Genomic DNA, 22,452 nt, shown 5'->3' on the forward strand with positions numbered 1-22,452 from the left:
CTCTTAGTTGTTCAAACTCTTGGCATGTAACTGTTGATAGCATTGTCTTATGGTTTTGTGTATCCCTGTAATATCAGTTGTAATTTTTTCTCTTTTATTTTTCTCCTGTTGTTTATTTGTGACTTCTTTCTTTTTTTTCTTAACAAGTCTGGCTAAAGGCTTATCTTTTGTCCTGGGTTTCATTGATCTTTTCTATGATTTTTTGGTCTCTATTTTAATTATTTCCTCTCTGATCTTTTACATTTCTTCCAACTGCTGTAGTGGGGCTTTGTTCTTCTTTTTATGATTCCTTCAGATTGCAATTTAGGTTTTATTTGTGATATTTTTCTTACATTTTGAGGTAGACATGTATTGCTATGAACTTCCCTTTTAGAGCGTCTTTTGCTGTGTTCTGTCAATTTGGAAAATGGTGTTTTTATTTTCATTTGTCTCAAGGTATGTTCTCATTTAATCTTGATTACTTTATCGAACCCTAGGGTATTTTAGTAGTACATTGTTTAGCCTCTACGTTATTTTCATTTTCCCATTTTTTTCTGTGATCAATTTGTAGTTTCATACCATTATAGTTGGAAAAATGGTTTATATAATTCTATCATCTTAATTTTGCTGAGACTTCTCTTGTGGCCTGGCATGTGATCTATCATAGAGAAGGTTCCATGTGCACTTGAAGAGTGTGTATTCTGCTATTTGGGGCTGGAATCTCTTGTAGATATCTGTTAAGTCCAACTGGTCTCCTGTGTCACTTAAGATCTCAGTTGCCTTATTGATTTTTTTATTTGGATTCTCTGTCTATTGATATAAATGGGATATTAAAATCCCCTATTATTATCATACTATTATCAATTTCTCCCTTTATATCTGTTTGTATTTTCATTATTTATTTAGGTACTTCTATAGTCGGTGCATATATGTTTGGTAGAATCCTCTGTGTAATATCCTTTTCAGAAGGATTCCACATAATTATGTCAAAACTTTATCCTTAAAAGGGTGGAACATGACATTCTCCTCTTAAATGTGGGCTGCGCATAGTGACTACTTTCTACAGAGTATACCATGAAAAGGGACGAATTAATTTTTATGAGCACACCAGGGGCACACTACCTCATCCAGGAGACATAGGTTACTATTAACAGTGAGGAGTCATGTTGGTTGTATGTACCCTTGATATGATGAAATGCAAATGGCCTGTACACCTCTGCAGTTCTCCTCCCAAAACAGAACTCCTGTATAATCATGGCAAAATTCTCACATTAGTCTCAATTAAGGGTGTTTCTACAAAATGCCGGACTTGGACTCCTCAAATCTGTCATGATCATTACAAATTAAGGAATATCATCACATATCATCACGCATCATCACAGCAAAGAGAAGCCTCAGGAGAAGTGACTGCAACATCTGATTTGTTATCTGGATGGGTTCTTGGAAAGGAAAAAGAATATGAAGGAAAATCTAAGAAAATCTGAATCAAGTATTGACTTTAGCTGATATGAATTAATCAATACTAGTTCATTAAGTATAACAATGCTACACACGAATATAGGATATTAAGAGTCATTGAAATTGAGTGTGGGGTCTATGGGAACTATGTAGAAACTTGGACATTTTTGTAAATCTAAGACCGTTCTAAAATAAAGTTCTTTCAAACAGCAAGATCAGAATTATAATTCTCAGTACATAACTTGAGTGAAACATACACTCTTTGAGATGTCCCTCATACTACATATCACCAGAGTGAGATTCTGTGCTTGATTTAAACCATTCTTTGAGCTCCTACTGTGGTTCAGTGGGTTAAGTATCCAACTGCAGTGGCTGGGGTCACTGGGGAGGCACATGTTCTATTCTAGTCCTGGCACAGAGGATTAAATGATCTGCCATTGCTGTGGCTGCAGCTTGGTGTCAGACCTATAACTTGGCTCAGCAACTTCCAAATGTGTGGGTGCAGTCATTAAAAAAAAAGGAATCTCATTCGAGCAGCCATTGGAGATAAGAGTCTCCTTCAGGGCAAACAGAGAAGACTTCAGGTCATTGACAGGATGTTTGAACGGGGAATTTGAATTCTGAGCTCAAATGTTCATTTACCTCTTTGTCCAGTAACATGAGAAGAAATCAGCCCATGTCATTACATTCCCTAGTTTCCCCTGAATGTTCACATGGGTCTCCAGATACTTCTGACAAAAGGTAGATGAGGATTATCCACTTCAACTATGTGGCACATTTATACTGCTGGATCAGGACGTGGACATTAAGTGCTTTCTAAGCACTGGAAATAAGCTCTTTAGTGCTTTTGAAGCTAATCAAATTAGAAAGTCATTTTCAGAACCCCAGGAACCAATTATAAACACCTCCTTACAGTCCATTTCTCTCGAATCCTCCCTTGGAACAGTAGATTAATTAAGTATTTGATATTCATAAAATGAAGTTCTATATAGAAATACCAAGGAATGATAAACTTTATGCATCCTTAAATTGATAAGCAACATGAGAAGTGAAAAATACCTCCTACAAAAAGTTAATGCACTATTATTGTTTTGTATAAATTACAAATGTGGTGAAAGTAATCTATGCTGTTAGATGTCACAGCAGTAGTCATCACTGGTGCAGGGACATGGAATTAACCCAATTGTATGTCTGTACATTCTGACAATATCTGCTTATTGACACAGGTATTGTATAGAAAATGTGTTTCCTTGGGGCAATTTCATAGATTTGTGTACTTCGGACCTGTGCATGTATTTTAAAAAATTTAAAATACATGTTACCAAATTTATGGCATTTGGGAGTAGATTTATGTATAATGTCCTTACATAGTCAAGACAGAATTAAGGGTATTAAATACGGTGACTCTGAGTAGTTTTTGAAATTATGCTTCAAAATAATAGTTTATGCCAGTGCCATATTGTTTTGATGACTGTTGCTTTGTAGTATAGTCTGAAGACAGGGAACCTAATACTTCCTATTCCGTTTTCCTTTTTCAAGATGGCTTTGGCCATTCTGGGTCTATTGTGTTTCTATACAAATTTGAAAAAATTTCTTCTAATTCTGTGAAAAATACCATTGGTAATTTGAAACAGATCATATTGAATCTGTAGGTTGCCTTACAGGTGTGCACTCCCATGTATATTGTTTTCTCTCTGTGTTGGATGCTGCACATGGTAATGTGTCATTTTTCCTATGGATATAGCCGATAAAAGTGATGATGAAAACATCTCACACAAAAGGGATTTTGTATACTGTCCTGCTGTTCATCATGACAAAATGAGAGAGGTATTATATGCAGTATCACTCTCATTCCCTGGTGTTTCATGTTTGGGGCTCATGCTCTGGATTAGCATCTCCATAGCTGTCCTCCTGTACAGACATAAGCAGTAGGTCCAACACATTTGTAAGGCCAAAACCTCCTGCAGACCCTCCCCTGAGTCCAGAGCTACCAAAATCATTCTTCTCCTGGTGAGCACTGTTGTCTACTTTTATATGCTTTCCTCTATCTTTCAACTTACTTCAACTTTTCTTTGCAATCCCTGCTGGGTCCTTGTGAACATCACTGCAATCATGGCTGCGTGGTTTACAACTGTCAGTCCCTTTCTGCTCATGAACTGTGACTCCACTGCACACAGGCTCTACTATGGAAAAGAAATGCACAATCTCCTACAGTTTTGAGGAATCTATAAATCGGATGCCTTTCCACAGTGCACAGTTGCTACTTGATTCATTTGTTCACCCTCTGAGTCCTAACTTAGTGTTTGAGCTGGAACCAGCTTTCAGGCTGGTTCATGTTGTTGGCAGATCTCATTTCCCTTAATGACTCCCATGTGGCTCACTCCATCCAGAAAGCCAGCCTAGCAAGTTGAATCCCCCTCCTGTTTTCAATCTCTTACATCTCTGTAAGAGAAAGTATTTATTGATGCCTGTTATTTAAAGCTCAGTTGGTTATGTTCCACCCCCTTCACTAAACAGGGACATCTATTGCAGGCAGCTGGGGCTGCTGTAACAATAACACAGGGCTCTGCTCCAAGATTGTGGAGTGGGAAGATCCTGAGCTCCCCTGCTCCTGTGAAAACACCAGAATTACAGCTATATGGAAAGCAAATACAATGATGAAGACCAGGAGATACCAGAAAATACCTTCTACAACTGAAGAAGTGCAGAAGGATCCACTGTGAGACAGGTGGAGGAGTGGAGCTGCGGTTTAGACAGGAACCATCTCCCTGGTGAGTGACCCCCCACACAGGAGAAGAATAAATGGCCAGGTTTCTCCCTGAGGAGTGAGGAGTCTCAGCCCTGCGTTGGGGTCTCACAGTGGGGGAGACGAGCTCCCATAATGAGTTTTGAAAGCCAGTGGGACTTTCTTTCAGGAGAGCCAGAGGGTTGTGGGGACTGGAGACTCTACTCTTAAAAATTATATTATGAAGTATGGTTGGTTAATAATATTCTGTTGTTTGGAATTGTACAGCAAAGTGGTTCATCCCATTGTATACCATTATAGATTATTACATGCTATTGAATATAATTCCTTGTGTTATACACTTGTTGCTTATCTATAGATTATTACATGCAATTGAATATAATTCCTTGTGTTATACACTTGTTGCTTACCTATTTGAGTAGAGTGGCTCATGTCTGTTATTCCCATGTTCCTAATTTTTCCATCCTTCCTGCCCTCCCTCTCCACTTTGGTAACCATAGGTTTATTTTCTATGTCTGTGAGTCTATTTCTGCTTTGTATATAGATTCATTTGTATTACTTCTGGATTCCACATGTGATATCACATAGTATTCTCTGACTGGCTTCACTAAGTATAAAGTTTTCTAGGTCCATCCATGTGGCTGTAAACAGCAAGATTTCATTCTTTTTAATGGCTGAGTAATATTCTACTGTGTATCTGTTTATGTGTATGTATATATATATAGGTGTGGGGACTTGGGTGGTTTTTGTGTCTTGGCTATTCTAATGTGCTGCTCTGAACATTGGAGTGCATATATGTTTTTCAGTTAGAGATGTTTTATTTTCTGGATATATTCCCAGGAGGAGGATTCTATTTTTAGTTCTTAAAGGGACATTCATATTGTTTTCTATAGCAGCTGTACCAGTTACACTCCCAACAACTGTGTGGACAAGGGCTCCATTTTCTCCACACCCTCCTCAGTAATTATTTGTGGACTGTTTAATGACAGCAATTCTGACCAGTGAGAGATGATAGCTCATTGTGGTTAATTTCACTTATCTAATAATTAACAATGTTGAACATTATTTTATGTTCCTATACATTCCACTTGTATGTCTTCTTTGGGGAAATGTCTATATAGGTCTTCAGCTATATTTTGATTGGGTTTTTTCTTTTTTTGAAATTGATTTATATGAGCTGTTTTAATGAATTGGATATTAACTCCCTGTTGGTCTCATTCTTTCAACTCTTTCCTCCTGTTTCCTAGGTTGTCCTTCACGTGTGGATGATTTTCTTAGCTGTGCAAAAGCTTTGAAGTTTACTTAGATCCCATTTGTTAACTATTTTCTTTTATTCCTTTTGCCTTGGGAGACTGAGCTCAGAAAATATTGGTATATCATGCCAGAGAATGTTTTGCCCATGTTGTCTTCTAGGATTTTAATGCTGTCATGACTTACATTTAGGTCTTTAAACCATTTTGAGACTATTTTTGTATTTGTTGTGAGAGAGTGTTCTAATTTCCTTGTTTTACATGTAGCTCCAGCTTTCCCAGCACCATGTGCTGGAAAGATGGTTATTTCTCTTTTGTGTATGCTTGGTTTCTTTATCAAAGATTAGCTGACAAAGGGTTTTCTATTGCCTTCTATTGATGTATATGTCTATTTTAGTGCCAATACCACACTGGTTTATTTACTATAGTTTTGTGGTATAGTCTGAAACCTGCTTTTTGTTTGTTCATTTGTTTTAGTTTAGGCTGCACCTATGCATGTGTAAATTCTCTGGTCAGGGATCAAAACCACACCACAGCAGTGACCCAAGCCACTGCATTGACAATGCTGGATCCTTAACACTGTGCCAAAAGACAACTTCATATTCTGAAATGTGGGAGGTTTATGCCTTCTACTTTCTTCTTTTTCCTCAGGATTTCTTTGGCAATACAGGGTCCTTTGTGGTTCCTTAAGAATTTTTTGATTATGTGCTGTTCTATGAAAAATGCCTTAGGGATTCTGAATGGTATTTCATTATATCTGCACATATTACTTTGGGTAGTATGACCATTTTTGCAATATTAATTCTTCCAATCCAAGAGCATGGGCTGTCTTTCCATTTGTCTGAGTCATCTTCAATTTTTTAAGTGCCACATTTGTGGTATATGGAAGTTCCCAGTCTAGGGGTTGAATTGGAGCTACTGGCCTTTGGAACAGCCACAGCAACACAAGATCTGAGTTGCATCTGTGATGTACACTGGAACTTGTGGCAATGCTGGATCCTTAACCCACTGAGTGAGCCCAGGTAGTGAACCTGTTTCCTCATGGATACTAGTCAGGTTCTTAACCTGCTGAGCCACAGAAACTCCCATCTTCACTTTCCTTTATCTGTGTTTCATATTTTCAGCATTTGGGCCTATCATCTTGTTGGTATTTTTTAGATGGATTTTAAATGGGATTTTTAAAATCATCTTTTATCCTGCTACTTTCCTGAATTCATTTATTATATTTTCTTAGAATTTTTTTGGGTTGGCTATAGTTTTTTTCTTCTTCTTCTTCTTTTTTTTTTTTTTTGTCTTTTGTCTTTTTTGTTGTTGTTGTTGTTGTTGCTATTTCTTGGGCTGCTCCCGCGGCATCTGGAGGTTCCCAGGCTAGGGGTTGAATCGGAGCTGTAGCCACCGGCCTACGCCAGAGCCACAGCAACGCAGGATCCGAGCCGTGTCTGCAGCCTACACCACAGCTCACGGCAACGCCGGATCGTTAACCCACTGAGCAAGGGCAGGGACCGAACCCGCAACCTCATGGTTCCTAGTCGGATTCGTTAACCACTGCGCCATGACGGGAACTCCTCTTCTTCTTTTTTTAATAGTTATTTCCCCAATATATTTTTTCTACTGTACAGCATGATGACCCAATTACATGTAGATGTACACATTCTTTTTTCGCTCATTATCGTGATCCATCATAAATGACTAGACATAGTTTCCAGTCCTATACAGCAGGATCTCATTGCTAATCCATTCCAAAGGCAACAGTTTGCATCTATTAACCCCAAGCTCCCCAACCACTCCACTCCCTCCCCCTCCCTCTTGGCAACCACAAGTCTATTCTGCAAGTCCATGATTTCCTTTTCTGTCAAAAGGTTCATTTGTGCCATATATTAGATTCCAGATATAAGTGATATAATATGATATTTGTCTTTCTCTTTCTGACTTACTTCACTCAGTATGAGAGTCTCTAGTTGCATCCATGTTGCTGCAAATGGCATTAATTTGTTCTTTTTTATGGCTGTGTAGTATTCCATTGTGTGTATATACCACATCTTCCTAATCCAATCATCTGTCAATGGACATCTGGGTTGTTTCCATGTCTCAGCTATGTGTTGTCTATAGTTTTTTCTACATAGAATATTATTATTATTTTTTTGTCTTTTTACCTTTTTGTAGGGCCGCTCCCACGGCATCTGGAGGTCCCCAGGCTAGGGGTCTAATCGGAGCTGTAGCCACCAGTCTACACGAGAGCCACAGCAATGCAGGATCCGAGTGGCATCTGTGACCTACACCACAGCTCATGGCAATGGCAGATTTTTAACCCACTGAGCAAGGCCAGGAATTGAACCCGCAACCTCATGGTTCCTAGTACAATTCGTTAACCACTGCACCACGACAGGAACTCCTACATAGAATATTATATCATCTGCAAATAGTGACAGTTTTGCCTCTTCCCTTCCTGTGTGGAAATATTTTGTTTTTCTTGTCTGATTGCCATGACTATGACTTCCAATACAACATGTTGAATACAAGTGATGAGAGTGGACATTCTTGTCTTCTTCCTGAATTTAGGGGGGAGGCCTTCAGTTTTTTAGCGGCTAGTATTTTTGGTAATGAATGTTGTAAATAGCTCTTATTAGGTTGAGATGTGCTCTCTGTCTACCCACTTTGATGAACATTTTTTATCACAAATGGAAGTTGAATAGTCTTATATGCTTTTTCTGCATCTGTTGAGGTGGTCAAGTGGTTTCTGTCTTTCCTTTTGTTCATGTAGTGTATCCCATTGATTTGGACATTGTTATAACAGAGCCTCACACCACATAGAAAAATGAACTCAAAATGGATTAAAGTCCCAAATGTAAGACCTGAAAATTAAATCTAGAAGAAAAGGGAGGTAGAACATTCTGACATCAACCCTGGCAATATATTTTTTTTTGGCTTCATCTCCTAAGGCAAAGAAGCAAAAGTGAACATAAAGTATTGGTATCTCATTTAACTTAAAAGTTTTACACAGCAAAATTCACTACTTACAAAACAAAAAGACGGCCTAATAAATGGGGGAAAGTATTTGCAAATGCTAGGAGCACAAAGGAGTAAATCCAAAATACCTAAAGAACTCATATAACCCACTGTCAAAAACACAGATAGCCCAATGAGAAAATTGGGCAAAGATCTGCATAGAAATTTTTCTAAGAAGACATACAGGTGTGCAAAAGAAAGAGGAAAAGATATTCAATATCGTTAACCACCTGAGAAATTCAAATCAAAACCATGACGGCATCATCACCTCACAGCAGTCAGAATGGCTCTCCTCAAAAGAAGACAAATGGGAGATGTTGGAGAGGATGGGCAGAAAAGGGACCACCTGTATACTGTTGATGGGAATATGAAGTGGTGCAGCCACTTTGGAGAACAGTATGGATATTCCTCAAGAAGCTAAAAGGAGAACTCCAGGATGATGCACCAGTTTCACTCTTAGGTGTGGGAGTGAAGAAAGCTATAGGGAGAAAAAGAAAGCACCAGTTTGAAAAGATAAATACACCCCCAAATATTCATAGGGTTACTTAAATAGCCAAGATATGGAGGTGAACTAAGTGTCCATCTGTCCATCAAGAGATCCATGGATAGGAGTTCCCCTGGCTCAGTGGATAATGAAAGAGATTAGAATCCATGAGGATGTGGGTTCAATCCCTGGTCTCACTCAGTGGGTTAAGGATCCGGTGTTGTGGTGAGGTGTGGTGCAGGTCACAGATGAGGCTCGGATCTGGCGTTGCTGTGGCTGTGGCATAGGCCAGCAGCTACCGCTCCTATTGGACCCTTAGCCTGGGAACCTCCAAATGCCATGGGAGCGGCCCTAAAAAGACAAAAGACAAAAAAAAAATGAGAGAGAGAGAGATATCAATGGCTAAAGATGTAAATCTCTCTCTCTCTCCCTACCCATTTCTTTATCTGTTAATATATATGTCATACTTGACATGGATGGACCTGGAGGGTATTATGCTTAGTCAAAAACACCAGAAAAAGACAAATACTGTATTTTGTTACTTAGATGCAAAATAATAAAAAAAAAAACCACAAATAGGCATTCCCCTTATGGTTCAGTGGAAATGAACTCAACTAGTATTTATGAGGATGTGAGAGTTCGGTCCCTGGACCCACTCAGTGGGTTAAGGATCTGGCATTGCTCTGACCTGTGGTGTAGGTCCATAGACATGGCTCAGATCTGACATTTCTGTGGCTGTGGGTAGGTTGGCAGCTGTAGCTCTGATTCAGTCCCTGGCCTGGGAACTTCCATATGCTGCAGTTGCAGCTCTAAAAACCAACCAACCAAACAAGCAAATGAGCAAACATAGAAATGAATATAACAAGACAGAAACACATCATAGGAATATCACAGACCTCATGGCTTAAATAAGTCACTATTGTGGAGGCTGGGAAGTCCCTGATCAGGGTGCTGGCATATTTGGTGTCTGGTGAGATAATGGCACTCACCGTTTTGCTGATGGCACCTTCTTTGCTGAATTCTCACATGGTGGCAAGAGAGAAGAAGCTTCCTCATCTTCCTCTCTCAGTATAAGAGCTTAAACTCATCAATGAGGGCTGCAAACGGGATATAATTACCTCCAAAGACCTCCACCTCAAATACTACTTTAGGATTTTAACCTACGAACTGTGGAAGGATGCATTCACTCCACAGCATCGTCCTCTGGTTGGTAACCTTCCCTGCATCTTCTAAGTCTCTTCTGCCATCTCCTGGAATATAACCAAAGTAGTAATACCATGGAAAGGAGATCTGCCTACTTTACTCTGAGACCAGTTCATCCTTTGTCATGAAAAAATATTTTAAATTGTTATCATCTTGACAAAACTATTACCAGTGATTACCTCTATAGAGTGGTCTCATAAGAGGAAAAACATCATGTCAATATTTCAATTTGTAATGTTTCACTTCTTATATAAAGCATATATTCCATTAGACATATTAAGATATTTCCACTTTTTTATACATTCATATAAAAGAATTTTCATCAATAGGACCTTGTGTTATAAAATGTTTCAGGCATAAGTATTTGGCTTAACACTAGTTCCCATTGTCTTTATTTACTTATTTATTTATTTGGGCCGCACCTGCTAGATATGGAAGTTCCCAGGATAGGGTTCGAATTGGAGCTGAAGCTGCCACCTTATTCCACAGCTCAGGGCACCGCAGAATTCTTAACCCAACGAGGAAGGCCAGGGATGGAACTTGCAACTTCATTGGTACTAGTCAGGCTCGCTACCACTGAGCCACAATGGGAACTCCCCCATTGTCTTATTTAAAATAAAAATCAGGCCAAAAAAAGACATGAATATTTGGAAGGAGTCAGGTCTCTTGCCAACAGGACCAGGACCTGTGAAAAGGCTTTCCTGCCAGACCTACTCGGGTCACACTTCCTACCTGGAATTCTAGTAGAAAAGGGAAATAGTGGTGGATTGTTGGTCACCCAGCATGCTCCTTGTGGTTCTACAGTATGTACCATTTAAAGATTTCTATGGGTGTTTTCTATGAGGAATATTTTTGCATCATGTAACCATCCGTGGGTAAGTCATGAGTTCAGTGTCAATGAGGACATTATTTCTGGAGGAAGGAATGAGGAACCTACAGTCTGACCATCCACTTCTTTCCCCTAGTCTCATACTGCCTCACTCTCTACTTCTTTCCCTGTGTGACCTCCACTCCTCCACCACCCCTAGGTCTTTAAACTCTCCTTGATCCGGCACCACCACCCCTCCAACCCTGGATCCGTAACCTGTCCCCGTCCACTTTCATCCCCATAGACGACGGTCAACCTGCACCCCCTAGGCAGTCCGTTCTTTGACAACTCCTTACACCTCAAATTCTTAGGTGCCTCAGCCCCACTCTCCTGAACTTGCATCCCCTCCAAAGCCTCCTCTTTCCATGAATGTTATTTGTTCCCTTATCAGTTCAGCAGGCCAATTACCATGTCTTCTCGGCCCCTCCCTCAAAACCCCAGTCTTCAAACTTTGGGGGTCATCAGTGTCAGGGCCCCAATGCGGACCCCACATGTGCCCGTTTCTCTGGGTCCTTTAGCCCCCTCAAGCCCACTGCCCTCCCCAGCTGACTTCATCTCTCACAACTGTTATGTCTCCTGAGCTCCTGACCCCCTGCAGAGCACCAGCTCCTCTTCCCAATTCCGTGACTGTCCTGGACCACTGATTCCCCACAGCACACACTTACCCTAACAGTGAGCTTAATACCATTGGTGTTGGTTAGTTAATCCTCTTCAGACCCAATGTAGCAGTCCTGGCAAGAGGATGGTCACTTCCTCTTCTCAAGCAGGTGATCAGTTCACACCCAGAACACCTGCATAATGGGAATTCATGCTCTGGGCTACTAGACACCCACGTGGTCCACCCAAGGGCCATGTAAAGAAAATTCAGTGAAACCCTATGTGCCAGATCCCATGAAATTAGGCAAGTTAGTGCACAGGTTGCCTGTGATCCCGAATGAATCAGGCCCCACTCCCCATACATATGCTCCCAGTATGGATCTCCCTGCCTTACCCCGTGTGTAGGTGCAACCCACTGTGTGGTCTGCCCTTCATCGTTCTGGTTTGGAATGTAAGCTGTAGAGTTCTGCCTTTCTTCTATCCTAGTGTTGGTGTGTTGACTCTGACATCCAAAGAATCTTCGAATCATATATACCTTTATCCCCTGTGTTCTTTAACCCCTTGTGGACTTGAACTCTCCTGTGCGTTTTCAGCCACCCCTGCCCTTTACTCACGTCTTCCCACTGTCACATGTTAGCAACACTCAGAGATATTTTCTATTCCAGTCTGTGAGGCAGAGTCTGGAAGAAGTCTGAGTGTTCCTGCCTGGAAAATGGTTTCTGGAGGTAGGGAGCAATGCTAGAACAAGAGGCAGAGCAGTTCCTTAGGTGTGAGTTGATCTGCAAAATCAAGGGGAGGATCTTAAACCCAACACCAGTCAGTGCCTGACGGCTTTCAGTGTAAGGTAACGAAATCCTCACTGTGAAGAATTCATGACGAGTCATCCTTATGACATTGAGGAATCCTTTTTTAAATGTTTTTTTTGGGCCTTTCTATTTATTGCCAAACTTAGTCAGAATTGAGATTCATGAATTTATACTTAGATTTTTCTTTTTTTGCCAAAGTTTTTTTAATTTTTAATTTTTTCATTTTTAATTGTTATTTCCCCAAAGCAATTTTTTTCTACTGTACAGCATGGTGACCCAGATACACATACATGTATACATTCTTTTTTCTCACATTATCATGCCCCATAATAAGTGACTAGACATAGTTCCCAGTGCTACACAGCAGGATCTCCTTGCTAATCCATTCCAAAGGCAATATTCTGCATGTATTAACCCCAAGATCCCAATCCATCCCACTCCCTCCCCCTCCGCCTTGGCAACCACAAGTCTATTCTCCAAGTCCACGATTTTCTGTGGAAAGATTCATTTGTGCCATATATTAGAATCCAGACATAAGTGGTATCATATGGTATTTGTCTTTCTCTTTCTGACTTACTTTACCCAGGATGAGAGTCTCTAGTTGCATCCGTGGTGCTGCATGTGGCATTATTTTGTTTTTCTTATGGCTGAGTAGTATTCCATTGTGTATATACACCACGTCATCCTAATCTAATCATCTGTCATGGACATTAAGGTTTTTTCTATGTCTTGTCTAGTGTGAATAGTGCTGCAATGAACATGTGGGTGCATGTGTCTTTTGTAAGGAATGTTTTGTCCAGATATATGCCCAAGCGTGGGGTTGCTAGGTCATATGGTAGTTCTATGTATCGATTTCTGAAGTACTTCCATACTGTTCTCCATAGTAGTTGTACCAGTTTACATTCCCACTGCAGCGTCCTATGCTGCAGATCAACAGCACATCCTGAAAGAGGGATGGCACGGCATACAAAACACACAAGACTCTTACATTTTTAAAAGTGGGGGACCAGGAGGCACGCTGTTCTGCTGAACAAAGGCCCCTAGGCTTTAGCCCACAAGACTTTTATTAGGGAAGGTGACGCATTTAGATTAGTGAGCAAGAGCAGTTGTAGAGAGTGTCGAAGCTATGTCTTAGTGAGATTTAGGGAAACTATGAGCAATAAAAGTCATGGGTGTATACATCTAGGATATAGTGCCTCTGCCTAAAGAACAACATACTTGATGTATAAGCCCCTTATTTTATTTTGACAGGAGACCCTGCACTTTAGAACTCTGTGTCGGCAGACATGCTTACCTGGCTTTTGCCATCATAAGCATTCCTTGGCTTATCGTGCTTTTGCATGTACCAAGTTTGCTTTCAGCAGAGTTCAGCAGTTCAGTGGTCTCCAACATCCCACCAGCAGTGCAGGAGGGTTCCCTTTTCTTCACATCCCCTCCAGCATTTGTTATTTGTGGACTTCTTAATGATGGCCATTCTGATGAGTGTGAGGTGGTATCTCATGGTAGTTTTGATTTGCATTTCTCTAATAATCAGGGATGTTGAGCATTTTTTCATGTGCTTGTTGGCCATCTATATCTCTTCCTTGGAGAAATGTCTATTCGGGTCTTTCACCCATTTTTCCATTGGGTTGTTGGCTTTTTTGCTGTTGAGCTGTATAAGTTGCTTGTATATTTTAGAGATTAAGCCCTTGTCAGTTGCATCATTTGAAACTATTTTCTCCCATTCTGTAACTTGTCTTTTTGGTTTCCTCTGCTGTGCAAAAGCTTGTCATTTTGATTAGGTCCCACTGGTTTATTTTTGCTTTTTTTCTGTTGCTTTGGGAGACTAACCTGAGAACACATTTGTAAGCTTGATGTCAGAGAATGTTTTGCCTATGTTCTCTTTCAGGAGTTTGGTGGTGTCTTGTCTTATGTTTAAGTCTTTCAGTCATTTTGAGTTTATTTTCATGCATGGTGTGAGGGGGTGGTCTAGTTTCATTGCTTTGCATGCAGCTATCCAGGTTTCCCAGCACCACTTGCTGAAAAGACTATCTTTTTCCCATTTTATGTTCTTGCCTCCTTTGTCAAAAATTAATTGACCATAGATGTCAGGGTTTATTTCTAGGTTCTTTATTCTGTTCCATTGGTCTGTCTGTCTGTCTGTTTTGGTGCCAGTACCACACTGTCTGATGACTGTGGCTTTGTAATATTGCTTGAAGTCTGGGAGAGTTATGCCTCCTGCTTGGTTTTTGTTTCTCAGGATTGCTTTGGCAATTCTGGGTCTTTTGTGGTTCCATATAAATTTTTGGATTTTTTTTTACTATTTTTAAAAAATTTTTTAATTTTCCCACTGTACAGCAAGGGGGTCAGATTATCCTTACATGTATACATTACAATTACATTTTTTCCCCCACCAATTTTTGGATTGTTTGTTCTAGTTCTGTGAAAAACGTCATGGGTAATTCTATAGGGGTTGCATTGACTCTTTAGATTGCTTTAGGTAGCATGGCCATTTTTACAATATTTTTCCAACCAAGTAGCATGGAATATCTTTCCATTTCTTTACATCTTTAATTTCCTTGATTCATGTTTTATAGTTCTTGGCATATAGGTCTTTTACCTCCTTGGTCAGATGTATTCCCAGATATTTGATTTTTTGGGGGGGTGCAATTTTAAAGGGTATTGTATTTTTGCATTCCTTTTCTTATATTTCACTGTTAGTATACAGAAATACAACTGATTTCTGAATGTTTTAAATGCTTAACCATTATAGCTTCGAAATCTGTCTGCTCTCCTGTTACAAAATCATTAAAATTTTTGATTATTAGAAGTGTGCTTATAATACCCTCACACTTAACCCGTAAGAACTGTAACAAATTTCGAATCTCCTACAAAACCATGAATGCGAGTTGTTTCTGGAATGTAAAACATTTCTTTGTGATCTAACTCTGTAACTGAGTTACTGGCAATAGCAATTGTGACTCAGAGCATCTGAGGTCTCATGAATACAATGAGATAATTATCTCTCTTGAAGTTAGAGAAGTAGCATTCAAGGAAGTGGTTCGTTTCTAATCCTAAATTTCAGAAAAGAGTTGTTTGTTGTCAAGCCCAAATATATCGTGTGTCATTACCTCTGGTTCAAATATACCCAACATTGGAGTTCCCATCATGGCTCAGTGGAAATGAATCTGACTAGCATCCATGAAGACGCAGGTTCTATCCCTGGCCTTGCTTAGTGGCTTAAGGATCTGACACTGCCATGACCTGTGGTTTAAGTCACAGATGCGGCTTAGATCTGGTGGTGTTGTGGCTGTGGCGTAGGCCAGCGGCTACAGCTCTGATTCGACCCCTGCCCCGGGAACCTCCATATGCCATGAATGTGGCCCTAAAAAGTCTAAATAAAGAAATAAACAAACCCAAATCAATTCTAAACACCAAGCTCATTTCCTTATAATTTCAACTTACAAGTTTCAAAAAGATTCTTAGTCTCCTGGTTCTAGTTTTCAGCTTTTCTGTGTTCACTAATGTTGCTTTATTGTTAAGAGTTTTACTCATGTTGGTATTAATGTTTACCTTAGCCTTTGAAACAAAATTTTAGTAACTTTGTTTCTATCTTTACATTGTTTTATTACATATTTTTTTTCATATATCAATGTTTAAGAAACAAGATAATATCTCCCAATTCTGTATCTGACAGATGCCAATTGTGTATTTTGTCCCAAGTATGAGAGCAAATGGTTCTTTGTGCTGCCAAAAGAATACTGACTCAATCCTGCATTCATCAAATCCATCTTGGACCAAGGGAAGTGTCCCAAGTATTAGCCTGTAACTAGTGTATCTAAAATTTATTATCATCTTTAAAACTTCGCTCATACTTGGTAGAAAAATTAGGGGATGTTGGACTACAGATGGAAATACAGTTTGTCTCTAACTGAACTCTTGATATTTGTACAGACATCATCTGTATCCCATTGCATCTTAATGATTCCTACATGAACAAATGCAGTCAGTAAACACCTCTACTGACAGGTCTGGATTATCTCTAGAAATACCTGTCCCTATTTGGGGAACCTCTGTGGTTTAAGCCGTTCTCAAATCATATTAAATGGATCCCATCCTACATACCCCCCAACCCATATTTGATATCAACCTATGGAATAAATCCTTAAAGAAAAATTAAAATTACAACAAAGATGATAAAATAGGATAAAAATCATTTGAAATAAAACAGAAATTGTTTAAAAAAAACAACAAAAAACGTAATATAGCTTTGGATTGTTTGAAAAAACCTAGCTAATGTGGTTTGTGGGTGTAATGCTGTGGTTAGGGCACTGGATGGCAATCAACCCACCAGGTTCAAATCACCACCTAGTCCCTAATCTGCGTTTAAACTTAGACCACCTAACCCCTCTGTAATGTCTCCTTATCTGTACAATGAACATAATGCCAGGACCCATGTCATGCAGGTGTGAATATCAAGGAATATGCCGTATTCTGTCAGTATAACCATGATTCTTACATTGCAAGTGTACGTAAAAGTTGTACATTCTACTCTGGGAAGACGTTTAACAAAACACAACCTGAAGTAAATATTTCTCACAGGGTGTATTGAATTTTAGTCTGTATGATAAATGTAGCCCATGTTTCAGTGCAGGATGCTCTGTTCTACAGACAAATATCAGCCACAGGGAACTGGCAGAATGAGCTCTAGCTATTTTCCAAGAGGAATCGTCCCTTATTTCCCATAACAGTTGGCATTTCTTCCTCTTCTTACTGTTATCTCTTCCTTTGCTGCAATGAAACAGACTGAGGATCAAGATTTGATACCCAACCACCAGACTATAGCCCACACTTGGTCATTTTCTTTGCAGGCGTCCACAGTGGCCACTTTCCCTAAGCGTTTCTTCAGTGATTCATTCATGCACATTTATTTTCTATCCTCATAGAGGGGCTGGGTGTGTCCATGGGCACCACCTTCCCCTTAAGTGTCTCCAGCCATCATGATCAGCCCCATGGACTCCAGGTTGGGAGCACTTAAAGGAAAAGCTCCCAAAGATTGGGGCTTGCACATTCCTCTGGTGGACCCTGTACGTACTGGTAAATACCATTTTTATTTCAGTTTAGGATTGCCAATTGAAGCAGCAAAAGCATCAAAGGAATCGATTTCTGATACGCTCTGCTGAGGTTTATGACAAGTTCACTGATGCACTATATGCAGTGGTGTCATTGTTCCCTGATGTGCTGTCCTTGGGCTCATGGACTGGACCTGGGGCTCCCTAAGTTTCATCCCATACAGACACAATCAGCAGGTCAAATACCTTCACAGGGCAACATTTCTCAAATTACCTTCTTTTTTCCTAATAAGTATTCATGAAATGTTATAAACATATGCAAGTGATAAGTGCACAGCTCAGTGGAATTTCTCAAATGTCCACACTTCTGCAGGCAACACCTACATCCAGGAAAAGCATGTTTGGCCCTCCATAAAACATGTTGTGCCTCCCACCAAGTCCAACCTCCAAGAGTATGGTTTCCCACTGCATATTTGAAGCAGTGGAAACTTTGGAATACAGATTTCCATCTATTCACACGTTTAAGAGATTAGATCATTTGCCTGTTTTGTATTATAGATAAATTTAGACTCCGTGAAGTCTTTCCTATTGGACTTTTCCAGTTCTGTTTGATTTTGTGAACTTATCTGCATGTTGCACACTCCTGCTAGTGCTCCTTGGCACTGCCGTCTAGGTTGGAGTGGTGTGAGTATGAATCAATTAATAGATTCTACTGTTAATGGCAAGTGGGTGGTTTGAATTTGGGGCCATTATGAGTAGTGATTAGTGTTGGCATATAAATTCTGTAACTAGTATTTTGGTCAGATATTGACAAATTTCTTTGAGTATATTCTTCAGAGCAGAATTGTTGGAACATAGGATTTGATGTGAACTGCAGGAATAGACATCACATTTTTTTTTTCTTTCTTTTTTTTTTTTGTTTGTTTTTTTAGGACTGTGCCTGTGACATATGGAGGTTCCCAGGCTAGGGTTCAAATCAGAACAACATGAGTTTCGAGCCATGTCTTCAAGGTACACCACAGCTCCTGGAAATGCTGGATCCTTAACCCAGTGAGCGAGGCGAGGGCTTGAACCTGTGTCCTCATGGATGGTAGTCAGATTTGTTTCTGCTGAGCCACGACAGGAACTCTGCGGCACATTTTTCTAAAACATTTGTACCTGTTTTAACACACACATCAATGTAAGACATTCTTGGTTTATCCACACATTTGCCAAACCTTGCTCTTTCTGTCACTTTAGATTTCTTGCTGGTATTTGACAGTACATATCTAGTGACATACTTATTTTTTTCTCATAACTATAAACATTCAATATTTTTTTATACATTATTTAGGCCCTGAAAAACCTGTTTCGGAGTCTCTGTTGGAATGGTTTGCCCATTGTTTATTTAGTTGTGTGGTTGTAGGGATATTTTCTGCTGCTTGTCATTTGTATCACTCTGTTTCTCTCTATGTGTGGATGTGTATATTTTTCTGAGACTTGCCTCCTAATTTTGATATAAGCTAAAGTTACTTCACCTACATTTTAAGGTCTTGTGCTCTTTATAATATCTTCCTATTCTAAGATTATAGTAATACTGCATTTTCCTAAAATATACTTTATTTTTCATTAAAACTTAACAGCTATGTATTCACAGTTGCATCATTTTATGATGTGGGTAATAAGAGGTCTTTTTCTTCTCCAAATATGGGTAGCATTTCCCAAAAATGATTTAATTGGCTCTCTTTCCATTCACTGTCATTTTCATTGCACCCCCTCCAAGGTTAACTCCACGTCATCCTTTCTGCTGACTTTTGCATGCTGTATACACTCATCTCTCCATCTCTTCCTGTCTTGTAAAGACTTGGCAATCGGACAGGAGCACACAAGGAACTTTCCCCTTGGGGTCAGAAATCTTCAATGCACCCTTTCGCACAGAGGAATGACTGTTGGCATAATTTAAAGGAAAACACGGTGAATGACAGAATATTTTCCCTAGATGTGACAAAAGCACTTCTCTCTTTGTCTCAGACGACAGCTGGAATTCTGGGCAAGGTCTCCCTCCTTTACCGTTACCTCTTTCTCTGCCACACTCAGTGCAGGTTGAGGACCACAGACTTGATTCTCCAGCACCTGACTCTCGCCAACTCCTTGGTCATTCTCTCTAAAGGAGTCCCTCACACAGTGGCTGCTTTGGGGCTGAAGTATTTTCTTAGTGGTTTTGCATGGATTCTTCTTTTCTGTGTCCACAGAGTGGGCAGGGGTGTGTCCACTGGCTCCACGTGCCTGTTGAGTGTGTTCCAGACCATCGTGATCAGCCCCACGCACTCCCGCTGGAAGGGTCTTAAAGTCAAAGCCCCCAAAATTGTTCACTTCTGCATTGTCCTCTTCTGGACGCAATATGTACTTGTAGATTTAATTATTCCTGTATATGTGTTGCATCTGTCTAGCAAATGGAGCATGCAAAATATCACAAAGATTGGAGATTGGGGATACCATTTTTATTTTAATTTATTTTATTTATTTATTTATTTATTTTTGTCTTTTTTTTGTTGTTGCTATTTCTTGGGCCGCTCCCGCGGCATATGGAGGTTCCCAGGCTAGGGGTTGAGTCGGAGCTGTAGCCACCGGCCTACGCCACAGCCACAGCAACGCAGGATCCGAGCCGCGTCTGCAACCTACACCACAGCTCATGGCAACGCCGGATCGTTAACCCACTGAGCAAGAGCAGGGACCGAACCCGCAACCTCATGGTTCCTAGTCGGATTCGTTAACCACTGCGCCACGACGGGAACTCCTGGGGATACCATTTTTTTTTTTTTTTTTTTTACAGATCATGAGAAAATCACAAGCCCAGCATATATAGTATTGATAGTTGTCCCTGAGGTTTCACTTTCTGTGATTATTACCTGGGCCAGTGGCTCCATGGTTTTCATCCTGTACAGACACAGCCAACGGGTCCAACACATCCATGGGAATCAGGTTTCCCCCAGGGCCTCTGCTGAATCCACAGCCACCCAGAGAATCCTGCCCTGATGAGCACGCTCGTATCTTCTCACACCCTTTCCTCAACTTTCATGTTTGTATTGCTCTTTTCCTCAGTCTCTGTTGGTGGTAACAACCATTTCTGCCCTAATTTCTCTGTGTTTTCCAGCCATCAGCCCCTGATCTTTTCACGAGCCACAACATGGGGCCCAGGCTCTCCTTTGCATGGGTAAGGAATTCAAAATCCTTTAAACTTTTTTTTTGGTCTTTTTGCCTTTTCTAGGGTCACTCCCGTGGCATATGGAGGTTCCCAGGATAGGGGTCTAATCAGAGCTGTAGCTGCTGGCATACACCAGAGCCACGGCAACATGGGATCTGAGCCACATCTGCAACCTACACCACAGCTCAGGGCAATGCTGGATGTTTAACTCACTGAGCAAGGCCAGGGATCAAACCCACAACTTCGTGGTTCCTAGTTGGAATTGTTATCCACTGAGCCGTGATGGGAGCTCCCCTTTAAACTTTTCAAAAAAAAAAAATGTCAGTTGTATGCTTTTGCTGCATGTTAACTTATATCTTCACTCATTAGACCTGAAAATCAGTACAGATTCATCGGAGAAGACCCCTCTCTTTTGAAGGGAGAGTGTAGTGGGTACGGATCTCTCTTCATCTCCTTGATGTGGAGCACTTATACTTAGAGTGGCGCTGAAGATGGCAGCCTGGCCTCATTCTCATGCCCAGCATCCTGATGACTGGGGTCTCGATCAAGTGTGGCTTGAAGCCTATCGAATGCCTTTGGTCCTAACATCTGCGTCACAAGAATCAAAGTGGTTGACCCAGTCGCCGTGCTGTACAGTAGAAAATTGACAGAACGCTGTAAACCAGCTGTAATGGAAAAAAAAAATCATTATACAAATTAAGTAACAAAAACAACAACAATAACAACAAAACAAAGTGGATGACCACGTAGTCACAGGAATATGAAGCAGAAGTGAATAGGGTCGGCAGTGAGGAATAGATAATGATTGGAGACAATTTCCCCCAGGCTTCCATGTATGTGTACGTCTGAGTGTCAGTAGTGAGGGTGACTTTATTCTGAACGGCAGAGCAGGTCCTTACAGTGGCGGGATCAACCTGGGGTTTTCTGAGCAATTGGAGCCTTAGGTGACGGTGAGTGGGAAGGGTGACCCTGGGCAGGCCTGTGAGACGTGGCCACCTCCTTGGGCATGTGTGTCTGTGTGGGTGGCAGATGGTGGTCCCCTGTTTGCGCTACAGCTGGGAGGGTCCTAGGATGCTGGCCTTGGTGCGAAGCAGGGATAGAACTATGGATACTCCATCTGGGCATTTAATTTTGAGGGATAGTGGGATGGCATTCTATGTAAGGACCTCCAGACCCCCGGAGTTAGAGTACAGTGTACCAGGTACAGATTCTGGGCGCACAGGGAATCTGTGCTACCATTTAGCTTGTTTGCGGATACCACAGAGCAAAGGTCTGAAGAGTGTGCTGGAGACCGTCGCAGCGTAAGCTCTTCTAAAGACATTTTCCTATTCCTTTATATCAGTCCCAGGCCCCTGGTTCTCCCTTAAAAACATCTAGGCCTGAGGAGGTGCTACAATCAGCTCCAGCAGGAGCCACCCTGGGCACAGGGTGTGTGCTCACCCTGCAGAGTGTGACCGGATGGGAGAGCAGAACCCAAGGTGATCTCCGTCTGTGACTCTTGGCCTTGTTTGAAGAAGGTCGGGTGCGTCCTACGGTTTCTGGTTCCAAGTGGATCTGAAACTGCCCTTGGGGAGCAACAGGATTCTGGGTGGGCAGTTCAGGATCCCATGCGAGAGGAGGAACCATGTTGTAGCTGCCGATTCTGGGCTGGGAGTAGGGAGGATTTTGCTGGAGAAGGTTGGGCACTGCTGCAGTTTGGTGGGGGTGTGGACCTGGAATAGAAAAGCCTTTAGTGGGAAGAATTTGTGTTGTAAAGTCTTGCTATCCCAGCAGCAGAGCTGTGCAGGTGCCAAGCACAGGCCCCAGTGCTGTCTGGGAGA

At 41.0% G+C, this 22,452-nt stretch overlaps 1 pseudogene; it reads left to right on the plus strand.

Moving 5' to 3' along the window:
• The first annotated feature begins 17,376 nt into the window (after positions 1–17,376).
• Positions 17,377–22,127, plus strand: LOC110261374 (vomeronasal type-1 receptor 4-like; annotated as a pseudogene).
• The last annotated feature ends 325 nt before the right edge of the window (positions 22,128–22,452 follow it).

This window comes from Sus scrofa, chromosome 6 (assembly GCF_054392235.1).
Source record: "Sus scrofa isolate SSC_HxYL_T2T_F1_AM1 chromosome 6, Sscrofa_HxYL_maternal_Yorkshire_Landrace_v2.0, whole genome shotgun sequence".
NCBI classification, from domain to species: Eukaryota; Metazoa; Chordata; class Mammalia; order Artiodactyla; family Suidae; genus Sus; species Sus scrofa.